At 41.6% G+C, this 20,016-nt stretch overlaps 1 protein-coding gene across 5 annotated transcripts in view; it reads right to left on the bottom strand.

Annotated features, from left to right (window-relative positions):
- The window catches only part of Sbno1 (strawberry notch homolog 1), a 57,505-nt gene extending 49,907 nt beyond the window's left edge, over positions 1–7,598 (bottom strand). For all 5 annotated transcript variants that reach the window (XM_046446039.2, XM_046446041.2, XM_046446040.2 and 2 more), the window contains exon 1: positions 7,441–7,598. The gene's annotated coding sequence lies outside the window, so the exon portion shown is untranslated. The remainder of the gene's footprint in view (positions 1–7,440) is intronic.
- Between the last annotated feature and the right edge of the window lie 12,418 nt (positions 7,599–20,016).

Here is a 20,016-nt window from a genome sequence, read left to right as displayed (position 1 = left end):
ATAAATACAATAAAAGATATTGTGCCCAGTTACAACGAAAAAATAAATATTAAAAAAAAAAAAAAGTTGAGCCAGGAAATTTTAAGGACAAGTTATGTGAAGTGTTATTTGGGTTTTGTGTTTTTGTTTTTGCAGTAAACAAAGTGGTTAATTTAGGAGTGGTTAATTTAGGAGTAAACAAGTTCAATTTAAGTTGGGGTTTTTCAAAATATAATGATCTCAGGAGCCAGAAGAAAGCATTCTTCCTCCAAGATGGATTTCCCATCTTAAAGAGAAGGGAAACAAAACAGTGTATTCTCAGTTTCAACTTTTCTCAATCTATCTGAAATAACCAATTTATATATATAAACATGAAAAATCTGACTATACTTGTTTTTCTCAAAAAAATTGGGGGTGTAGTTCAATACCAGCCTAGCATGCACTAGGCCCAGGCCCTGGGTTCAATCCCCAGCACCACCAAAAATAGAACCCAAAACAGACTTTGCCAACAATATACAGAGAAAGAAAAAGAAGTGTAGGAAAGAAAAAACATTTTGAGCAGGAAAGAGCAAGATAAGGAAACTGACAGTGACCAAGTATGTTCCACAAACCTGATACAATGTCAGGCTCCTCATATACATTACCATCAGTAAACTCACAACCACCCTGAATAAAATAGGTAATTTAATTTTTACCACTGAAACTGAAGTTCAGAAAGCTTAAATTACCTAAATTCACTCAACAGGGAGTGGTAGAAGATTAAAATCTACATAGTTTAAACTCTTAAAGGCCATGGGTCTTCTTTTTTTTTTAATATTTTTTAGTTTTCGATGGACACAACATCTTTATTTTATTTTTAATGTGGTGCTGAAGATCGAACCCAGCGCCCCAAGCATGCCAGACAAGCGCGCCACCCACTTGAGCCACATCCCCAGCCCTCATGGGTCTTCTTTCCAATGAGTAAAGCTGATGTTAATAACCTAAGAAGTTTCAATACCTTATTTTGGAATAAATGCCAGACTGAGATTGAAACTGAAGCGGGGCTGGGTGGAGGGCCACTTGCCAATAATCCTAGCTACACAGGAGGCTGAGGCAGGAGGATTTCAAATTCTAGGCCAGCCTCAGCAATTTAGCAAGAACCTGTTGCAAAAAATAAAAAAGGGCTAGAGACATAGTTCAGTGGTAGAGTACCTCTATGTTCAATACCTAGCACCAAGAAAAACAAAAACAAAAAAATCCTGAAGGGGCAAGGAATAAAGTACTAGACAGTAAGATGAAAATAATATGAGGAAATGGCTGGGGAGGCTAAGGCAGAAGAATCGCGAGTTCAAAGTCAGCATCGGCAATGGTGAGGCACTGAGCAAATCAGTGAGACCCCATCTCTAACTAAAACACAAAATAGGGACTGGGATGTGGCTCAGTGGTCAAATGCCCCTGAGTTCAATCCTCATCCCCCCCCCAAAAAAAAAGAATACGAAGGAATGGATGACAGGGACACAAAAAAAGAAGAAATGTCCCAATATTCATTTACAATAAAATTTATCCATTTTTCTAATATAAACATATTTGATCATGCTTTACAATTATCCTAGTACATGGTACCTAGAGCTCTAAACTAATGCTTTAAAAACATTTTTTAACCCACATTGGTTCATTAGAACCAATGATCTGTGGGAACAGGGTGTCTTGGGCCACGAGCTATGCTTTTTTTTTTGGTACTGGGGACTGAACCCAGGGGTGCTTTACCACTGAGCTATATCCCCAGCCCTTTCTATTTTTTACTTAGAGACAGGGTCCTGCTAAAGTTGCTGAGGCTAGCCTTGAACTTGCAGTTCTCCAGAGTTGCTGGTATTACATACAGAGTTGCATCACCACACTCTTTGCTATGGTTAATCTTGACTCAAGAGTAATAAAACTGGGCTGGGGTTGTGGCTCAGAGGTAGAGCGCTCGCCTCACACGTGCGAGACCCTGGGTTCAATCCTCAGCACCACATACAAAAATAAACAAGTGAAATAAAGGTGTTGTGTCCAACTACAACTAAAAAAAAAAAGAGTAATAAAACTTCAGAAACTATCAAAATATTATCTATTTTTTGTAAAATTAGAAATCATTGGTTTACATTTGAAACAAAAGAACGTTTTTATTTTTTTAAGAAACAGGGTCTTAGCTGAGTGTAGTGGCATACACCTGTAATCCCAGGGGCTCAGGAGGCTGAGACAGAAGGATTGTGAGTTAAAAGCCAGCCTCAGCAAAAGCAAGGCGCTAAGTAAGAAACTCAGTGAGACCCTATCTTTAAATAAAATACAAAAAAGGGCTGGGGACATGGCTCAGTGGTTGAGTGCCCCTGAGTTCAATCCCCAGTACCCCTGTCCAGCAAAAAAGAGACAGGGTCTTGCTATGTTTCCCAGGCTGTTCCCAAACTCCTGGGCTCATGCCATCCTCTTGCCTTAGCCTATTCACCACACCCCAAAGTACTGTTTTAAGGCAGCAAATTCTAAACTACAGACCACAGAGCCCTTGTAGTTCAATAGATTCATTAATCCATCATACCAAGTCCTGTGTATTTATACTCAAAGTATAGAAATACCATTTATTAATGAAATATAAATTCACTAAAAAATGTTATAGCTTTTTGAAATGTATTTTCTTAACAATGAGCATTAAAAGTACAAAACTATCATCATGGAAGGGAATTGTGGGGAGAGATTTTGATGCTCATTAAAGACAGCAACATTTATAAATAACACTCAGTGATCAGCTCAGAATTCACTCAGAGGAATCACAATCTTGCTGTTTCAAATGTATTCAAATACTAGAACAAGTTGTACCTCATAAATATAAAAAATTTTTACACATCAAATAAATAACAATTTGAGACTCTTGGAGTAGTGACCATGTCTGTAAAAGACATTATTTTGCACAAGCTAACAGTGAAAAAGTTCCTAATGTAATATGCATCCTATACAAAAATGGAACCTAAGAATCCATTCTCTCAGCCAACTGGACACAAATTATTTTTTCTTGGGGTGAAGAAGAAAAAGAAGCAAAGCATACTCCAATTCTCTAACGCTATTAAAGAAAACTCTGAAATTTAATTATATTTCTAATTCTGAAACTATTATAAACACATGCAATTTCAGTTCTCAAGCAGATAGAGCCCTTAAAAACTTATAGTAGCCCATCTCGTTTTGTAAATAAGTAAGACTTACTCCTGGGAAGGAAAACATTTTCACTTTGAATCCACAAAGTATAATATAAATGCTAAATACTGTTAGATGTTAAGAAAATCACATTAGTATGTTTAAAAAGAAGTTCACAGACCTCAGGTGATACTTACCATGCAGCAACCTAACCCCCAAATTATCACAAACAATAAAAAACTGTTTCAACGTTTATCATAAGTGTATGTGAAAACATCACTTATTTCAAAATAGTACGCCTATGAAAATTTCTATGATGAATAAGAAACAAACACCTTTGGCAGGAAGAGAATACTGAGGAACAATACCAATCAGAAGACAGAAAGGAGACAGTTCCCATTGAGAATATAAATACTGAAACGGGACAAGGTTTTTTTCATTGAAACCTAAAGAGGATCCTTATGGCTCTAAGCAGATACAAGGGATACATATCTGTAAGACAAGAGCACAACACAGAGGTTGAGGACTGTAGGGTCAGACATCATCCACTAATGGTATAATGGTCAAGTAATAACCTCCTGACTCAGTTTCCTTATCTTAAAAGGCAAATAAAAACAGAACTTCCCTTCTGGAACTATTGTATTGAATATCGAATGTGATGCTACCTACAGTAAATATTTGCTACTAGTTACTATCATTTTGACAAAACTTGAGTATTATGATTAAAAAAAAAAAAAAAAAAAAAAAGTTTTGTTTTGTTGGAACTGAGGATGGAACCCAGGGGCACTCTTCCACTGAGCTACATCCCCAGCCCTTTTTGTTTTTATTTATTTTTGCATTACTGGGATTGAACCCAGGGGAACTTTACCACTGAACTATATACCCATCCCTTCTTAATTTTATTTTGAAACTTAGGGTTTCCTAAATTTTCCAAGTTGGCTTAATACTTGTGATCCTCCTGCCTTGGCCTCTCAGTTACTGAGATTATAGGCATGCACCATCATAATCTGTATTTTTCAACACCTACTAATGAACACTGCTCAATAAAATATCCCCCACTGCAAAACCAGTAGAAATATATTCATAAGAGTATGTAAATTATATGAAGTTTAAAAATGCTTTAACAAAAATGCAGGAAAGAATCAGAGAGAGAGGAAAAGTGACAGGACTCTCTCCATCACCACTTGCTCAAATTCAGATGGTTTTGATACTTACTGTATATTTGGGTTTTTCTCTTTTAATCAAGATAACCCTTGAGTATCCCTTGTCACAGGTGAGAAATCAGACTTAGAAAGATGAAATAATATAATAAGTTAACAACTATACAAGCTTGGAAAATTACAAAACCCAGGAGGTCTAATACCACACTTCTCCAAGTTCCTGCCCTTCCAACCCAATATCCCCAGGTTACGCATTTAAGCAATCAACCAACCGAGAATCAAAAATTCTTGGAAAAAAATTCATGTCCTCAACTGTAGACTCCCCCCACCACCCAGTGTTGCATAACAAACCCAAGGTCTTGGACATGCTAGGCAAGTGCTCCACCACTGAACTACACCCCCAGACCAACACGCAGACTTTTTTCTTGTCATTTCTCAAACAATTATTTATATACCATTTACATTGTATTAAGTATTATAAGTAATCTAAACATGATTTAAAATATAACGGAGAATGTGCAAAAGTTACAAGCAAATCTGATAACATTTTGTAATCTCTTTTGGGGGTTGCAGAACTCATCTCCCAAAAATATCCAAGGGACAAGAGTACCATATTTTCAGTGACAGTTAATGAGTTTTCAAATCGATGGCTAGCATACTTACCCATTTAATAATAGAACAGAAAATTATCACAGAGAAACGTTATTTTGTGAAATATTTGTTATTTGTGTATACACATATACACTAGTTCACAATATAAAACATTTCTTACTGCGGATGTAATACAAATATTTGTAAATCACCACTCTAATTTGTTGCCTCTCAAGAAACAAGAAGTTAGTTTAATGGGTTTTACACTATATCTTACTAATATAAAACACAGTTCCTGCTCTTCAAGAGCCTTTCCACTGACAGAAAAATTCAGTGATATACCAAGATTACTTTTTTTTTTTTTTTGGTACTAGGGATTGAACCGTGGTGCTTTACCACTGAACTACGTCACAAGTTATTTTCATTTTTGAGACAGAGTCTCACTAGATTGCTGGGGCCACCCTGGACAACTTAGGGAGACCCTCTCTCAAAATAAAAAGGACTAGAAATGTAATTCAGTAATAGAACACCTCTGGGTTCAATCCCCAGTGGGGGGGAGTGGGACAGATGAGTCAATCTGTCAATTAGCTTATAAAAAAGATGATTACAAAAAGTTTAGGATTACATCATTTTGTTATTGACTGGCTACTTAATGTGAAAGCAATTTCTTTCAAAAACTATCTTTACACCAACTTTAGGCAGGCAAAGCATGGGATCCCAAAGAGACTAATGTTTGCTCTAAGTTCCATTCAATGAAATCAGACCTGAGTGTTTTTGTTCTTCACAAGTGGCAAGTCTCAACTCAAAACTCTAAGAAATGCAATAAAATATCTGCGGATGAAGTCTTTTGAAGCAAATCACTTCTAAGAGCATGAAAAGAAATCTCCATGCAGCCCATTTTTAAATAACAATTTCAGCAAAGCTCTGGAAACATATATTGCCTAGTATTAACAGCATTCAAGGAATGAATAATAAATAACTACTTAGGCTCTCCTTTTTAATACTTCTCCAGTAACTAAAATTAAGTTTTAATTAAAACTTAAGGGAGTTGCATGGAATAAAGATTGGGAGCTAAGTAGAAGCCAAAGAAAAGATGTCTTTTGTCAGGAAAATTTTAGAAACAATTCTTTACAAGATGAAAGCACGTCTGTTCCTTGCAAAATTAACGTCCTACTCCAATGACCAGTAGCAAATTCTGCATTTCATCCCAGAAATTCTGTATAAGCTATCTTTTGTGCAATGATATGGTTTTTCCCACTAATTATGAAAATCAATTCTTGATCACTGGAAAATACGGGGAAAACAGAATCCATCTGCAAGTGCTAAGTTGATTCCAGCTGGGGCACTTAAGAATTTGACAGTTTGCTGGACCCCCTTGCCCGGCACTTTAGTATTCTTTCATCCCAAATTCAGGCTGTCTGGAGAATATGAAACATATAATTTAACATAAACTGCTCACATGAACTTTTAAAGGTCAAAGGGGACCAGATTTTAACCTTCCCTCAACACGTGTTCAGCACAAACTTCCGGGTGCGGTTACAATTGGCTGCGCAATTCAATGGATAAAAACGTTGCTTTATTTGACTCTCCTTTTCTCGCCGGTTCTTTTCCCACGTTTCTCAACCAGCGACTCCCAAAAACAAAAGCCTCCCACAGTAAACGGACCACGCACATAAATAGAGCTTGTCTGTGCGAGGATCAAGTTAGTGGTCCGCAAACATTAACCAAACAGAAGCACAAAGCCGGGTGGAAAGGGGAGGAGCTGGATGCCAGGGTCAGAAAAGAAACAATCACAAGGGTTCACGAATATCCAAATCTCCTCAGCGGTTAAACCGATCCCGAAATACTTCTGGGAAACCCATGAGCAGACACTGCTCTGGGGAACTTTGAATGCTTGGTACACAAGCACTCCCACAGCAAGCAAATGCCCAACCGCCATTCCCTCGCCTGTGTGCCTACCCTCAGGGTCTACGAGACGAGCTTGCTGGCTCGCTGGAGGCAAAACTAAGCTAATCGCGGGGCGAGGCGTGAAGGGAGCCTCCATGTGTCCCGCCAACCTTCTCCGCTGCCCTAAGGGCTTCTCGGAAAACCGCCGGCGAGGCAGACAGACTCAGGAAAAGCGACCCGTCGCCTCCTTCCCTCGCCCTAAACCGGGACCAAGGCAGGAGGACTTGGAAGGACCCCGAGCTCACTTTCCCCGCGGGTCCGGGACCTCGCCACCGGGTCGTGCGCGGAAGCAAAGGGGGCGACCCGGCGCCGCCGGCGTGCGCAGCCCCCGCCTCCCCAGCCGCAGGGGTACCTCCGGCTCGGGACAGCGGGGCTCCCGGGGCCCGAGAGCCCCACGCGCGGCGACCGCAGGGCCGGCGCTGACGGCGGAGGAAGCGAGTGTAGAGGGCCGCCGCCGGGGCCGTGCGGCCGCGGGGGTCGGCGAGCCCGGAGCGAGGCCCTAAGCCGGAGCGAGGTGGTTACCCCCCCAGCCGGCCCCACACGGACCCCGAGGAAGGTGGGAGTGGGAGGCTGTCCGGGAGGACGAGAGTGGAAAGAGAAAAGGGTTAAGGGGAGGACTTACTTTCCTCGCGGGACCCGACGCCAGGACAGCTTCTCCCCGGGGGTGAGAGCTTTAAGAGCCAGAGGCGACTGGAGCGGAGGCGGCGGCGGCGGCGGCGGCAGCGGCGTCCGGCTCTGCCTACCTCCCCGCCGCCATCTTGACGCCCCTCCCCCAGCCCCCCGCCCGCAGGGAGGGGAGGGGCGGGGCGACGGATAAGGCACCGCGCGCACGCAGCCCGCACCGCGTCCCACGTGACTTCCTCTCCACCCCCACCCCGCGCCCTTCTCCGCCCCGCCTCCCTCCTAGAGTCCACCCCCCCATCTTGACCGCCCTCTGCCTTCGCCAACAAAAACGGACTCCACTAGCTCTCGCTAGCCTAGTACCAGCGATCGGATCCAAAGGAACTCCGGAACCCAAACGGTCCATTACCGCGGCTCTGGGGTGGGCGAGGGGTAAGGGGGCCGGGTTTCCGAGAAGGGGGAGGGGAGAGAACGAAGGCCACCTAGGACAGTCACGTGTCTACTGCTTCCGCCGGCTCTCACTGAGACCTCGCGAGAATACCGTTCCCCCTCACTTTCTCCCCTGCGGGCTGTCGGGAAGAAGGTCGGCATTCTGGGGTTGCCACCAGGAGGTCAGCGGGTGGGCCTTGCGCATGCGTCCCGTGCCAGCTTTCAAAGTCCGGCTAAGGAGGGGCTCGAAGCTATTTTCAGAATCCTGTTGGTGGGTTGCTGTGGCCCGCAAAGTTACCTAGTGGTGTTTCTGTCACTTGGAAAAGCTCTTCAATGCCTAGCCATCCTTGGATAATATTCACATAGCCAGTGCTTGTTAGACTCGTTCAAAGCACTTTATTGAGAAACCGCAATTAACCCGGAGCCCGTGGGTTCCTCCACGGCCATTATCATGCTATGGAGTGTGAGCAACCGCAGTCCCATTTCTAGTCTCTTCCGGCCACCCGAAGCAACTATTGATCTTAACTAATGTTTGCTGTAGGAAACGTTTATCCCTACCACCTTTCACTTTCATTACGATTAAGAGACCTAACAGACCAGACATACTAACTTCTTTTCCTTTTGTAGAGTCATTCTGAGAATGCTGTTTGACTCCGTTGCTTAGGTAATGGGCAGGCCTGGGTGATTCTTGCCCCCTACCGGCTGTGCATCTCACTCGCCTCCTGGTGAAAGCGAACCAGCTCTGTAGTTGGAGCAGTATAAACTCTCCAAGAGAAACTATGGGGGTGGAGGGTATAGGCATGACGAGGGTAACTATGAATCTTCCAACCTGGAGTTTGTATGCATATGTATTACGTATGTGTGCATATTTCTATAAACATTTTTAAATGCCAGCTGATCACTTTGGTAATCACTTTACTTTCATGGTTTTATTTTTAGAATACATTTTTATTTTTAGTTGACAATAATTGTACGTATTTATGGGGTACAGTGTGACATTTTAATACATGCATACAATACATAATGATCAGGGTATTTGGCATATCTGTCATATCGAACACCATTTCTGCCAGGGGAGTGGTGGTGCATGCATGTCTGTAATCCCAGGGACTCCGGAAGGCTGAGGCAAGAAGATTGCAAGTTCCAGGATAACTCACCAACTTAAGACCCTAAACAACATAGTAAGACTCTTGTCTCAAAATAAAAATAAAAAAGGGTTGTGGATATAACTCAGGATTAAGCAACCCTGGGAGCAATTCCTAATACAAAAAAAAAAAAAATCACTTCTTTGCATTGGAAATATTCAAAATTATCTTACTAGCTATTTTGAAATGCTCAATTAGTTGTTGTCAACCATTTTACCCTACTGTGCTCTAAAACATTAGAAGTTTATCATCCTAGCTGGGCATGGTGGCACATGCCTCTAATCTCAGCGGCTCAGGAGACTGAGGCAGGAGGATGGAGAGTTCAAAGCCAACCTCAGCAACAGCAAGGGGCTAAGCAACTCAGTGAGACTGTCTCTAAATAAAATACAAAAAAGGGCTGGAGATGTGGCTCAGTGATTAAGTGCCTCTGGCTTCAATCCCCAGTATCAAAAAAAGAAAGAAAGAAAAAGAAAGAAGTTAATCCTATCCAGCTGTACTCCTATACCTATTAATCATCCTCTCCCCACATCTTTTCTAGGCTCTGGTAACCTCTGTGTGTGTGTGTTTGTACTTGAGATTGAAACCAGGGGTGCTTTACCACTGAGCTTCAACCCCACCCCTTTTTATTGTTTACTCTGAGAAATTGCTAAGGTTCTCCTAAAGTCACTATAATCCTGCCTTGGCCTCCTGCGTTGTTGGCATTACAGCATTTGCCACTGTACAGGCCACTACTATGCTATTCTCTACTTCTGGGGCTTAGGATGTATAGTTCAGTGATGGAGCACTTGCCAAACATGTGCAAGGCCCTTGACTTCAACCCCAGTACTTCATTCCCCCACACACACACGAAACAAACAATATTTGCTACTTTGAGATCAATTTTTAAGTTTCTACATAAAAGTGAGAGCATGCAGTATTGATCTTCTGTGTCTGACTTATCTCACTTAACATATGTCCTCCAGTTACATCTGTGTTGTGAATGAGAGAATTTCATTCCTCTTTTATGACCTAACAGTATTCCACTGCACATACATAATTTTTTCATCCATTTGTCAGTGGATGGACCCCCTTCCTTGATTCCATACCTTGGCTATCGTGAATAGTGCTGCAATAAACAAAAGTACAGCCAGTAGCAGTAGTGCACCCCTATACCCAGCAATTTGGGAGGCTAAGACAGGATGATTGCAAGTTTGAGGGCAGCCTGGGCACCTTAGCAAGACCCTGTATCAGAATAAAAAATAAAAAGGTCAGGGGCTGGGGTTGTGGCTCAGTGATGGAGTGCTCGCCTAGCATGCACAAGGCACCAGGTTTGATCCTCAGCACCACATAAATGTAAAATAAAGATATTGTATCCACCTAAAGCTTAAGAATAAATATTTTAAAAATAAATAAATAAAAATAAAAAGGCCAAGCAATAGAGTGAGCCCCTGGGTTCAATCCATACCATACACACACACACACACACACAAAATGCATATGTTCTTCAACATATTGGTTTTAGTCCCTTTGGATATATACCTCATAGCAGGATGGTAGGATCCTATGGTAGTTCTGTTTCTGATTCCATTTTGAGGAACCTCTATTCTGTCTTCCATAATGGCTGTGTTGATTTACATCCCATTTTGTATGAGAGTTTCCCTTCTCTACATCTTCACCAGCATTTATTATTTTTTGTCTTTTTTATAACAGCCTTTATAACTTGGGTGATATGGCATTGCCTTGTTTTTTATTTTCATTTCCCTGATAATTAGTGATGTTGACATTTTTTTCATATACTTGTTGGCCATTTGTATATACTCTTTAAAAATATTGTAGATGGACACAGTACCTTTATTTCATTTATTTATTTTTATGTGGTGCTTAGAATTGACCCCGGCGCCTCACATATGCTAGGCAAGCACTCTACAGCTGAGCCACAACCCCAGTCCTTGTATATAACTCTTGAGAAATGTCTATTTGGTTTATTTGTCCATTCTCTAATTGAATTTTTTTTTTTTTTTTTTTTTTTGCTATTGAGTTGTTTTGATTCCATACCTTGGCTATTGTGAATAGTGTTTTGAGTTCCTTATATATGCTACATATTAAATTAGTCCCTTAATCAGGTGAATAGTTCCCAAATATATTCTCCCATTCTTTAGGTTATCTCTTCTCTCTGTTGATTGTTTCCTTTGCTGTGATTTTTAGTTTAATGTAATCCCATTTGTCAATTTTTGCTTTTGTTGCCTGATCTTTTGGCTTATATCTTAAAAAAAAAAAAAAAAAACTTTGCCCAAAGTCCTGAAGGATTTTCTCCATTTTCTTCTAGTAGATTGACAGTTGGGGTCTTACATTTGAGTCATTGGTCTATTTTGACTTGATTTTTATATGGTGAGATAGAGATTCCCTTTTGTTTAACCTTCAAACATATATTAAAATAATATTTAAATATTTTCACATGGGCTGGGGTTGCAACTCAGTGGTAGAGTGCTTGCTTAGCATGTGTGAGTACTGGGTTTAATTCTCAGTACCACATATAATTAAATAAAATAAAGATCCATCAACAACTAAAAAAAATCAAAATAAAATAAAGGTATTGTGTCCATCTACAACTAAGAAAATATTTAATTTTTTTTCATACAACAAGGACCTCATTTGTCTTTTTTGCTGTTATTCGCTAGTTTAGCTTATGACCCAGTGCAGAAGACAGCAAACAAGCAATGTCAAATCTGTCATGTTATAAAAGGATAAAGAAATACAGCAGCAGAGACCTAAGGCATTAGGTCTAGTTAATACAGGGTGTCTTCAGAGATTGGTTGTTTCCAAGTGGCCCCAATTCTAGTTGCACACTAGGATTAAATGAGTACGAGATTCTGGAAGTGAGCCCTGACCTCAGTATTTCCATTCTTTGAGATACTTTTTTTTCTAAACATCCAAGCCAGAGGCTTGCTACTATCTGCATAATCTCTTTACATTGAACCAAAGTGAAAGATGGTGTTTCAAGGAATATTTTTAACTGCACATATGCACACTAGTGTTATATACAAGGCAATTTATTGCAGCATTATTTATAAAAGTAAAAAATTGGAAACAGCCTAAATGTCTTTGAAGAAGAGCTGGTTGGCCCAACTGTGCTACTCCCCTTGTTCAAAGACAGGTGCCTGAATGAGTGGTGCCTGCTTTTGTGTGTGTGTGTGTGTGTGTGTGATTTGTTCACATGCACGTACAGCATCTCTGAAGGATAACACAAATCAGCAGAAGTTGCATGAGGATTTAGAAACTGAGATATCAGGGAATCAAAGAGGAATGAGCTGAGTGCAGTAGTGGCACATGGCTATAATCTCAGCAACTCAGGAGGCTGAGGCAGGAGGATCACAAGTTCAAAGCCATTCTCAGGAACTAAGCGAGGCCTGGGTAATTAAGCTAGATCCTGTCTCAAAATAAATAATAATAATAAATAAGAGCTGGGGGTGTAGCTCAGTAGTTAAGTGCCCCCTGGGTTCAATCCCTGGTACTAAAAAAAAAAAAAAAAAAAGGGAGGGATGAAAGCCAGCTATACCCAGAAGCGATGCTACTAGAAGCAGAAGATCCAGCATATCCTTATTCAGGCATGATATCCACTACTCACACAGAACTTCTCACTTCATTCAACAAATGTTTACAGGCCTGCTTACCATATGCTAGGCGCTACGTTAGTGGCCAGGAATCCCAGTTTAAGGAAAATAAGATGGGATGGTTTCCACCCTTGAGATCAATGCCCTTACAGACTAGTGGACATGAATCAAAACATTACACAAAATGTAAAAACTGTGAGTGTGCTACAAAGTAGCTGGCCAAGCCCACCAAAGGGGAATCTGACCTCATCAGGGCTGTCTTGGCTTCTTTGGAAGTAAGGACTGAACTAAGATTTGAAAAGTAGGTGTTATCTATTTTATTCGGCTATAAAGAAAAATGAAATTATGTCATTTGAAGAAAAATAGATGGAACTAGAGAAATTATGTTCAACGTAACAAGCCAAACTCAGAAGGTCAAGAGTCATGTTTTCTCTCATGTGGAAGCTAAAGAGGAAAAAAGAAAAGAAAGGTGTTGAGCAGATATCATGAAAATCAAAGGGGGATCAGTAAAGGAAAGGGACCAGGGGTGGGAGGAGGGAGGGGAAATGCTGGGAGGGATGTCGGTCACATTATATTGTTATATTGTGTGTGTGTGTGTGCAGGTACAAATACGTAACAACAAATCCCATCATTATGTATAATAATAATACACCAATAAAAAATGTGGAAAGAGGCCTGGTGTGGTGGCACATGCCTGTAATCCCAGCAGCTCAGGAGTCTGAGACAGGAAAATCATAAGTGCGAAGCCAGCCTCAGCAAAGGAAGAGTACTAAGAAACTCAGTGAGACCCTGTCTCAAATAAAATACAAAATAGGGCTGGGGATATGGCTTAGTGGTTGAGTGCCCCTGAGATCAATCTCTGGTACCCCTCCACAAAAAAATGTGAAAAGAAAAAAAAATCATAAAAAATAGAAATCGCTATAGTTTCCACTCAATTTTTATGTGAACCTAAAAAGAAAGAAAGAATAGAAGGTAAAAGAAGATAAAAGAAGAGGGAGATAAAAGAAGATAGATAAAAGAAGAGGGAGATGCAGTTAATGAAGAGGAAACAGCACATGCAAATGTCCTGAGACAGGTGGCTGCAAGCAAAGCAAGTAAAAAGGACAATAAAAGGCAGGGTATGGGTTTTTGTCCCTCAGGCCCAAACCCAAGCTCCTATACTGGGCTTTGTAATGCACTCAAACTACGTTTCTGCTTCTCCAGATGTTCTTTGTTAACTGCACAGTGGAAAGTGCTAGAGAGACTCAGCTATGCTGAGCACATAGGAAAAGGTTTCCTATGACTGTCCTCTAAGCAGCACCTCTCCACCCTGGCAGCTGTGCTTCCTTCCTGCAGCAGCGGAATGGAGCTTGCAGAACTAGCCTCATCAGGCCAGTCCTTTCCCCTGAGACTCCAGGACCCACCAGAGGCCCCACAGGGGGCCCTCTAAGCTCAGGGACGTGAGCACCAGCTGAGCGGAACTCCCTCCTTGGAGTTTGAGTTCCAGTGACATGAGGCCCCTGCTCCAGGTTTCTAAGGTTAAATTATACCAGCTCTTGTTCTGTGGCCCCTGTGCTTAATGGTGAGACCTGCTTCCTGCAGGTGCTACCTGTGATATCTTGAAGTACTCTCTTACCCTTTCAGTTACCTAGGTAGCAAAGCCTTATATCACCTCCATTAAATAACTGGTGTAACCAGGTACTATGGCACACCCCTGTAATCCCAGAGATTCTGGAGGCTCAGACCGGAGAATCACAAGTTCAAGGCCAATGTCAACAACTTAGGCCCTGTCTCAAAAAATAAAAAGCAGGGCTGGGGATATAGCTCAGTTGGTACAATGCTTGTCTTGTGTGAGAAAGAAAGAAAGAAAGCAGGGAGGGAGGGGAGCCAGGGGCCCTTGGGTCCAAAGAAAGAAAGAAAGACAGACAAGGTCTAAGGATGTAGCTAAGTAGTAGAGCACCCTTGAATTCAATCTCCAATTCCCCCCAAAACATACAAACAAAAACCTGTTGTAGTTTCTTTTCTTTTTTTAAACTGGTATAGTCTCTGTCTCCTTCCTGAACTTTGATTAATACAAACAAAGCATGTGGTGGCCACACTTGTATCCCAGCAACTTGTGGCGAGGTTGAGACGGGAGGATCTCAAGTTTGAGACCAGCCTCACCAACTTATTCAGATCTTGTCTCAAAATAAAAAATAAAGGGCTGGGGTTGTGGCTCAGCGGTAGAGCGCTCGCCTAGCACATGCGAGGCCCCAGGTTCGATCCTTAGCACCACATAAAAATAAATAAATAAAGATATTGTGTCCAACTAAAAATAAATATTAAATTTTTTTGAAAAATAAGGCTGGGGATGTGGCTCAAGCGGTAGCGCGCTCGCCTGGCATGGCGCTGGGTTCGATCCTCAACACCACATACAAATAAAATAAAGATGTTGTGTCCACCAAAAACTAAAAAATAAATATTAAAAAATTCTCTCTCTCTCTCTCTCTCTCTCTCTCTCTCTCTCTCTCTCTCTCTCTCTCTCTCTCTGGGACTGGGATATAGCTCAATGTAAAGTGCCCCTGGGTTCAAACCCTAGTACCAAGAAAAAGTTCACAGTAAGGAAAAAGTTGCAAAAAGTATTTGAAGGCCATTCTCAAAGAACCTTTATTCTCGAGATTTTGAGTTTAGACTTTATTCCGTAAACTATGGGGAACTCGGAAACCTCCTGTGCAGAAAACCACCACACTTGCATGTGCATGCTAGGTCACTCTGGAAGCCATGGAGTGGCGCAGAGGGCTCTGAGAACTGTACTGCAGGAGACCGGGTGTGGCTCAGGTAGAGCACCAGCACAAGGACCTGGGTTCCAGCCCCAGCAGGGCAGAGGAGAAGGACTGGGCCCCAGATATGAAGGCCAGAAAGGCCAAGAGAAGGTAAGAACCTGAACCAGAGCAGAAATGTTGAACAATAAAAGATGACTAAGTTCAAGAAATATTTAGGAGGTAAAGGCAGGAAAAAAAAAAAAAACGGCAACTTGTTGGATAGCAATACTGGAGAGAGAGGAATCTAGGGTGATACCTCAGTTTCTGGCTTGGGTTCTACCCTAGATAATGATGCAATAAGTTGAAACTATGTTCCCAAGAAGAGAAGCAAGTATAAAGAGAAAGTTAATGGCTTTGGCTTCAGGTGCAGAGAATGGTTTCCTTATCTACTGCCATGTAACCAGCTACCCCAAAATGTAAAGGTTAAGCACAACAACCACTTTGTAATTTCTTATGATGTTGCAAATCAGGCTGGGCTTACTTAGCTAAGCAAATGTTGCTAATAGTTATTTGTTGGATGACTATAACTAGCTGATGGGTCAACCATGGGCTGGGCTCAGCTGGGATGTTGGAGTAGCTGATATCTCACTCTTAGACCTGCCCACGTGGTCTCTCCAGTAGCCGCTCCTTGGTTCTTATGTGACAGCCAAGGGATCTCAAGCATATGAAAACAGAAGATGCTAGTCTTTTTAAAATATTAGGTTTACACTTGACAAAGTCATGCTTTATGTTGGTTAACAAGGCTGACTCAAGCCAGGTGTGGTGGCACATGACTGTAATCCCAGAGACTTTGGAGGCCAAGGCAAGAGGATTACAAGTTTGAGCCCAGCCTCAGCAACTCAGCGAGGCCCTAACCAATTTAGTGAGACCCTGTCTCAAAAAAAAAAAAAAAAACAGAGGACTGGAGAGGTGGCTCAGTGGTAAAGTGCCCCTGGGTTAAGTCCCCAATATCTAAATAAATAAATAAAACAAAAATAAATTGCTGAAGCTGGCCTGGAACATGCAATCCTTCTACCTAAGTCTCCAAAGTCAGTGGTATTATGGGCACGCCTCACTGAACCCGGCTTCTTTTTCTATTTTTTACTTTGAAACAGGGTCTCACTAAGCTTCCCAGGCTGTCCTTGAATTTTTTTTTTTTTTTAAATATTTATTTATTTTTTTAGTTGTACACAACACCTTAATTTTGTTTATTTATTTTTATGTGGTGCTGAGGATCGAACCCAGGGCCTCGCCCGTGCTAGACGAGCGCTCTACCGCTGAGCCCACAACCCCAGCCCTGTCCTTGAATTTGTGATCCTCCTGCTTCAGCCTCCCAAGTAGCTGGGATTATGTGCCACTGCACCCATCTTATCATAAAGGAATTGAAAGCCTATGGGAAGTCCAATGGCAGTGTTTAGAAAGTGGCTGGAATCAACATGCTGAGGTTCCTGATGGGGGTTATGACAGGGGAGAATATGAGAGTGTACTAGGAGAGACTGCAGAGACAAGAGCAAGGACCAGGAGCTGACCCTAGAGTTCCCATCTAAGAGGTGAGTGCCCAGTGAGCTTGAGATAGATCAGTCAAGGAGACCAAGTTGAATCTGGGAGAGATTATTTCATGGATGCCAAGGGAGTAAAGTTTCAAGAAATGAGTGGTCTGAAATAGCTAATGCAGCAGAGGATACTGGAATGCGGCTGAAGTATTTATGGTTTTCTTTCAAAATGGCAGACCTCAGGGTAAACACAGTAGTTGTTTCTGACTGTTCAGAATCCATCCTTCTTTCTTCTCATAGAGTACCTCCATTTTATCTCCCCCTCTTAAAAGTCCTCTCAAAAGACACCAACCCTCACCCCCACACAGCATCAGAGTTGAGCTTGAAAGCCAGGTTTGGCCAACTGGAATACTCAACTATTGCAAAGCCGAAGTGATTGACTTAGAGTCAGGCTAGGGAGCCTCAATTCCAGGGTTACTTTTTTTTTTTTTTAACTGGTGATGGTCCCCAGGGGTGCTCTACCACTGAGCTACATCACCAGTCCTTTTTACTTTTTTTTTAATATTTATTTATTTATTTTTAGGTGTAGATGGACACAACACAATGCCTTTATTTTTATGTGGTGCTGAGGATCGAACCTGGGGCCCGCCTGTGCTAGGCGAGCGCTCTACCGCTGAGCCACAATCCCAGCCCCTTTACTTTTTATTTTGAGACAGGGTCTCACTAAGTTCCCCATGCTGGCCTTAAACTTGCAATCTTCCTGCCTCAGCCTCCTTCTTCCTGCCCCAGTCTCCTGAGTCGCTGGGATTACAGGCATGCACCACTGCACCCAGCTCGAGTCACTTGACTTTAAGTATGTCAGGTACCTAAGAATCATGTGGAAAAGCTGGCAAATATTGGGGTGACCCTTTCCCCCCCCCTAATATCCAGGTTTTGAACCCAGGGACACTTTACCACATCCCCAACCTGTTTTAATGTTTGAAACAGGATCTTGCTAAATTGCCTAGGGCCTTGTTAAATTGTCCAGGCTAGCCTTGAACTTGTGATCTTCCTGTCTCAGCCTCCAGAGCCTCTGGGATGACAGGTGTGCACTTTCTTCCTCAGCCCTCTCAGGGAACCACCCCTGCCAAAACCTTGATATTGGACTTCTAGCCTCCAGGTGAGAAGTTGGCTGTGTAAGCCATCCGGTTTGTGATACTTTGTTACAGAAACCTTAGCAAACTATTGTAACTATTAAGAAAACTTCCTAGGACTGGGGATGTAGCTCAGTTGGTAGAGTGTTCTCTCACATGCATGAGGCTCTGGGTTGGATCCCTAGCACCACAGGCCTGTGCCACTGTACCTGGATAAGATGATAGTTTTTAAAACTCAAAGGACTTGGGCTGGGGTTGTAGCTCATGCATATATACGTAATACTCTGCTTGCCTTGCATTTGTGAGGCCCTGGGTTCATTCCCCAGCACAACATAAAAATAAACAAATAAAAATTATATATATATATATATATATATATATATATATATGTCTCAAAGGACTTCCCAATGAATTGCATAACTGGTTTATAATATGTTTGTGTGTGTGTGTATGTGTGTGTGTGTTGCTGAGGAACAAACTCAGGGCAGTGTGCATGCCAGGCAAGGGTTCTACAAAGGAGCTACATCCTAGCCCATATCTTTTTTTTTTTTTCCCCACTTTTTTTTAAGTTCTAGGGATTGAACTCAGGGGCATTTGACCACTGAGCCACATCCGCAGCCCTATTTTATATTTTATTTAACAACAGGGTCTCACTGAGTTGCTTAGCTCCTTGCTTTTGCTGAGGCTGGCTTTGAACTCAGGATCCTCCTGCCTCAGCCTCCCGAGCTGCTAGGATTACAGGTATGCTACACCGTGCACAGTCATATCTTTTTGTAAAGAGAGAACGTGGAGAGAAAAGAAGCTATAGCCATTTGACAGATAAGAAAGAAAAAAAAAACTTATCTTTTTAAAAAATATTTTTTAGTTGTTGATGGACTTTTATTTTCACTTATTTGTATGTGGTGCTGAGAATCAAACCCAGTGCCTCAAGCATGCTAGGCAACCCCAACCCCAAGAAAAAAAGGCTTATTAAACATAAAATGTTACTTGGAGGGCTGGGGATGTGGCTCAAGCGGTAGCACGCTCGCCTGGCATGCGTGCGGCCCGGGTTCGATCCTCAGCACCACATACAAACAAAGATGTTGTGTCTGCCGAAAACTAAAAAAATAAATAAATAAATATTAAAAAAAATAATAAAATAAAATGTTACTTGGAGAATATTTCATCTGACACCAATTTTTAAGCCCTTGAAACCATATTTTCTGTTCATTTTCTACATGTCCAATGACAAGAGAAACCTGACTATAGAAACTTTTCTTACAGGGCTACTTAAAAGAAAAGTTTTGGCCACCTTCCTAGGACACCAAGGAAAAGTCTAAGGAAGGAAGTGTTGCTAACTCTAAATTACAACAATCCACTAAGATGTGATTTTGTAACTATTTTGTTCACTGCTAAATGGCTAAAAATTTCAAATTCCTACATCATATATGCATTATATTCATTTTTATCACTTAATCCTAACAAACCCATGCAGTAGTTTACATTGTTTTAGTTTTAAGTATATTATATACAGCATATGTGTTATTCATATTAGTGTGTGTACATATGGAAAGGGAATTATATATGTGTTTACATGTAAAACATATATGCATATATATGTAATACTCTGCACGTGTGCATGTATGTGCGTGTGTGAGTATTTATAGTGGAAGAATGGGATGGAGTTAGCCGACCACAGTGGCCACTGGCTGTGAAAGTGGGCCCTCCATATCTGTGGGTTCTACATCCATGGATTCAGCCAACCCGGGATGGAAAATATTGCTGAATCTGTACAGAACACAGATAGATTTTTTGTTCAGGGCATTATTCCCTCAATGATTCAACGAAATCACCACTTTTATAGAATTCACATTGTATTTGATATCATAAAACATCTAGAAAATGACTTAAAGTATGTAAAAAGAATGTACATAGGTTCTATACTTTTCTATTAGGGACTTGAACAACCATAAATTTTGATATCCTGGGGGAAAGGAGTCTTGTAACCAATCCCCTTGGATACTGAAAAGCAACTCTGTACATATCCCA

Source organism: Marmota monax, unplaced genomic scaffold (assembly GCF_021218885.2).
Source record: "Marmota monax isolate L192 unplaced genomic scaffold, Marmota_monax_Labrador192_F-V1.1 WCK01_AAM20220418_F8-fsc00092, whole genome shotgun sequence".
Lineage (NCBI taxonomy): Eukaryota > Metazoa > Chordata > Mammalia > Rodentia > Sciuridae > Marmota > Marmota monax.
Note: the sequence above shows the minus strand (reverse complement) of the source record. Positions and strands in the feature narration are given on the sequence as shown.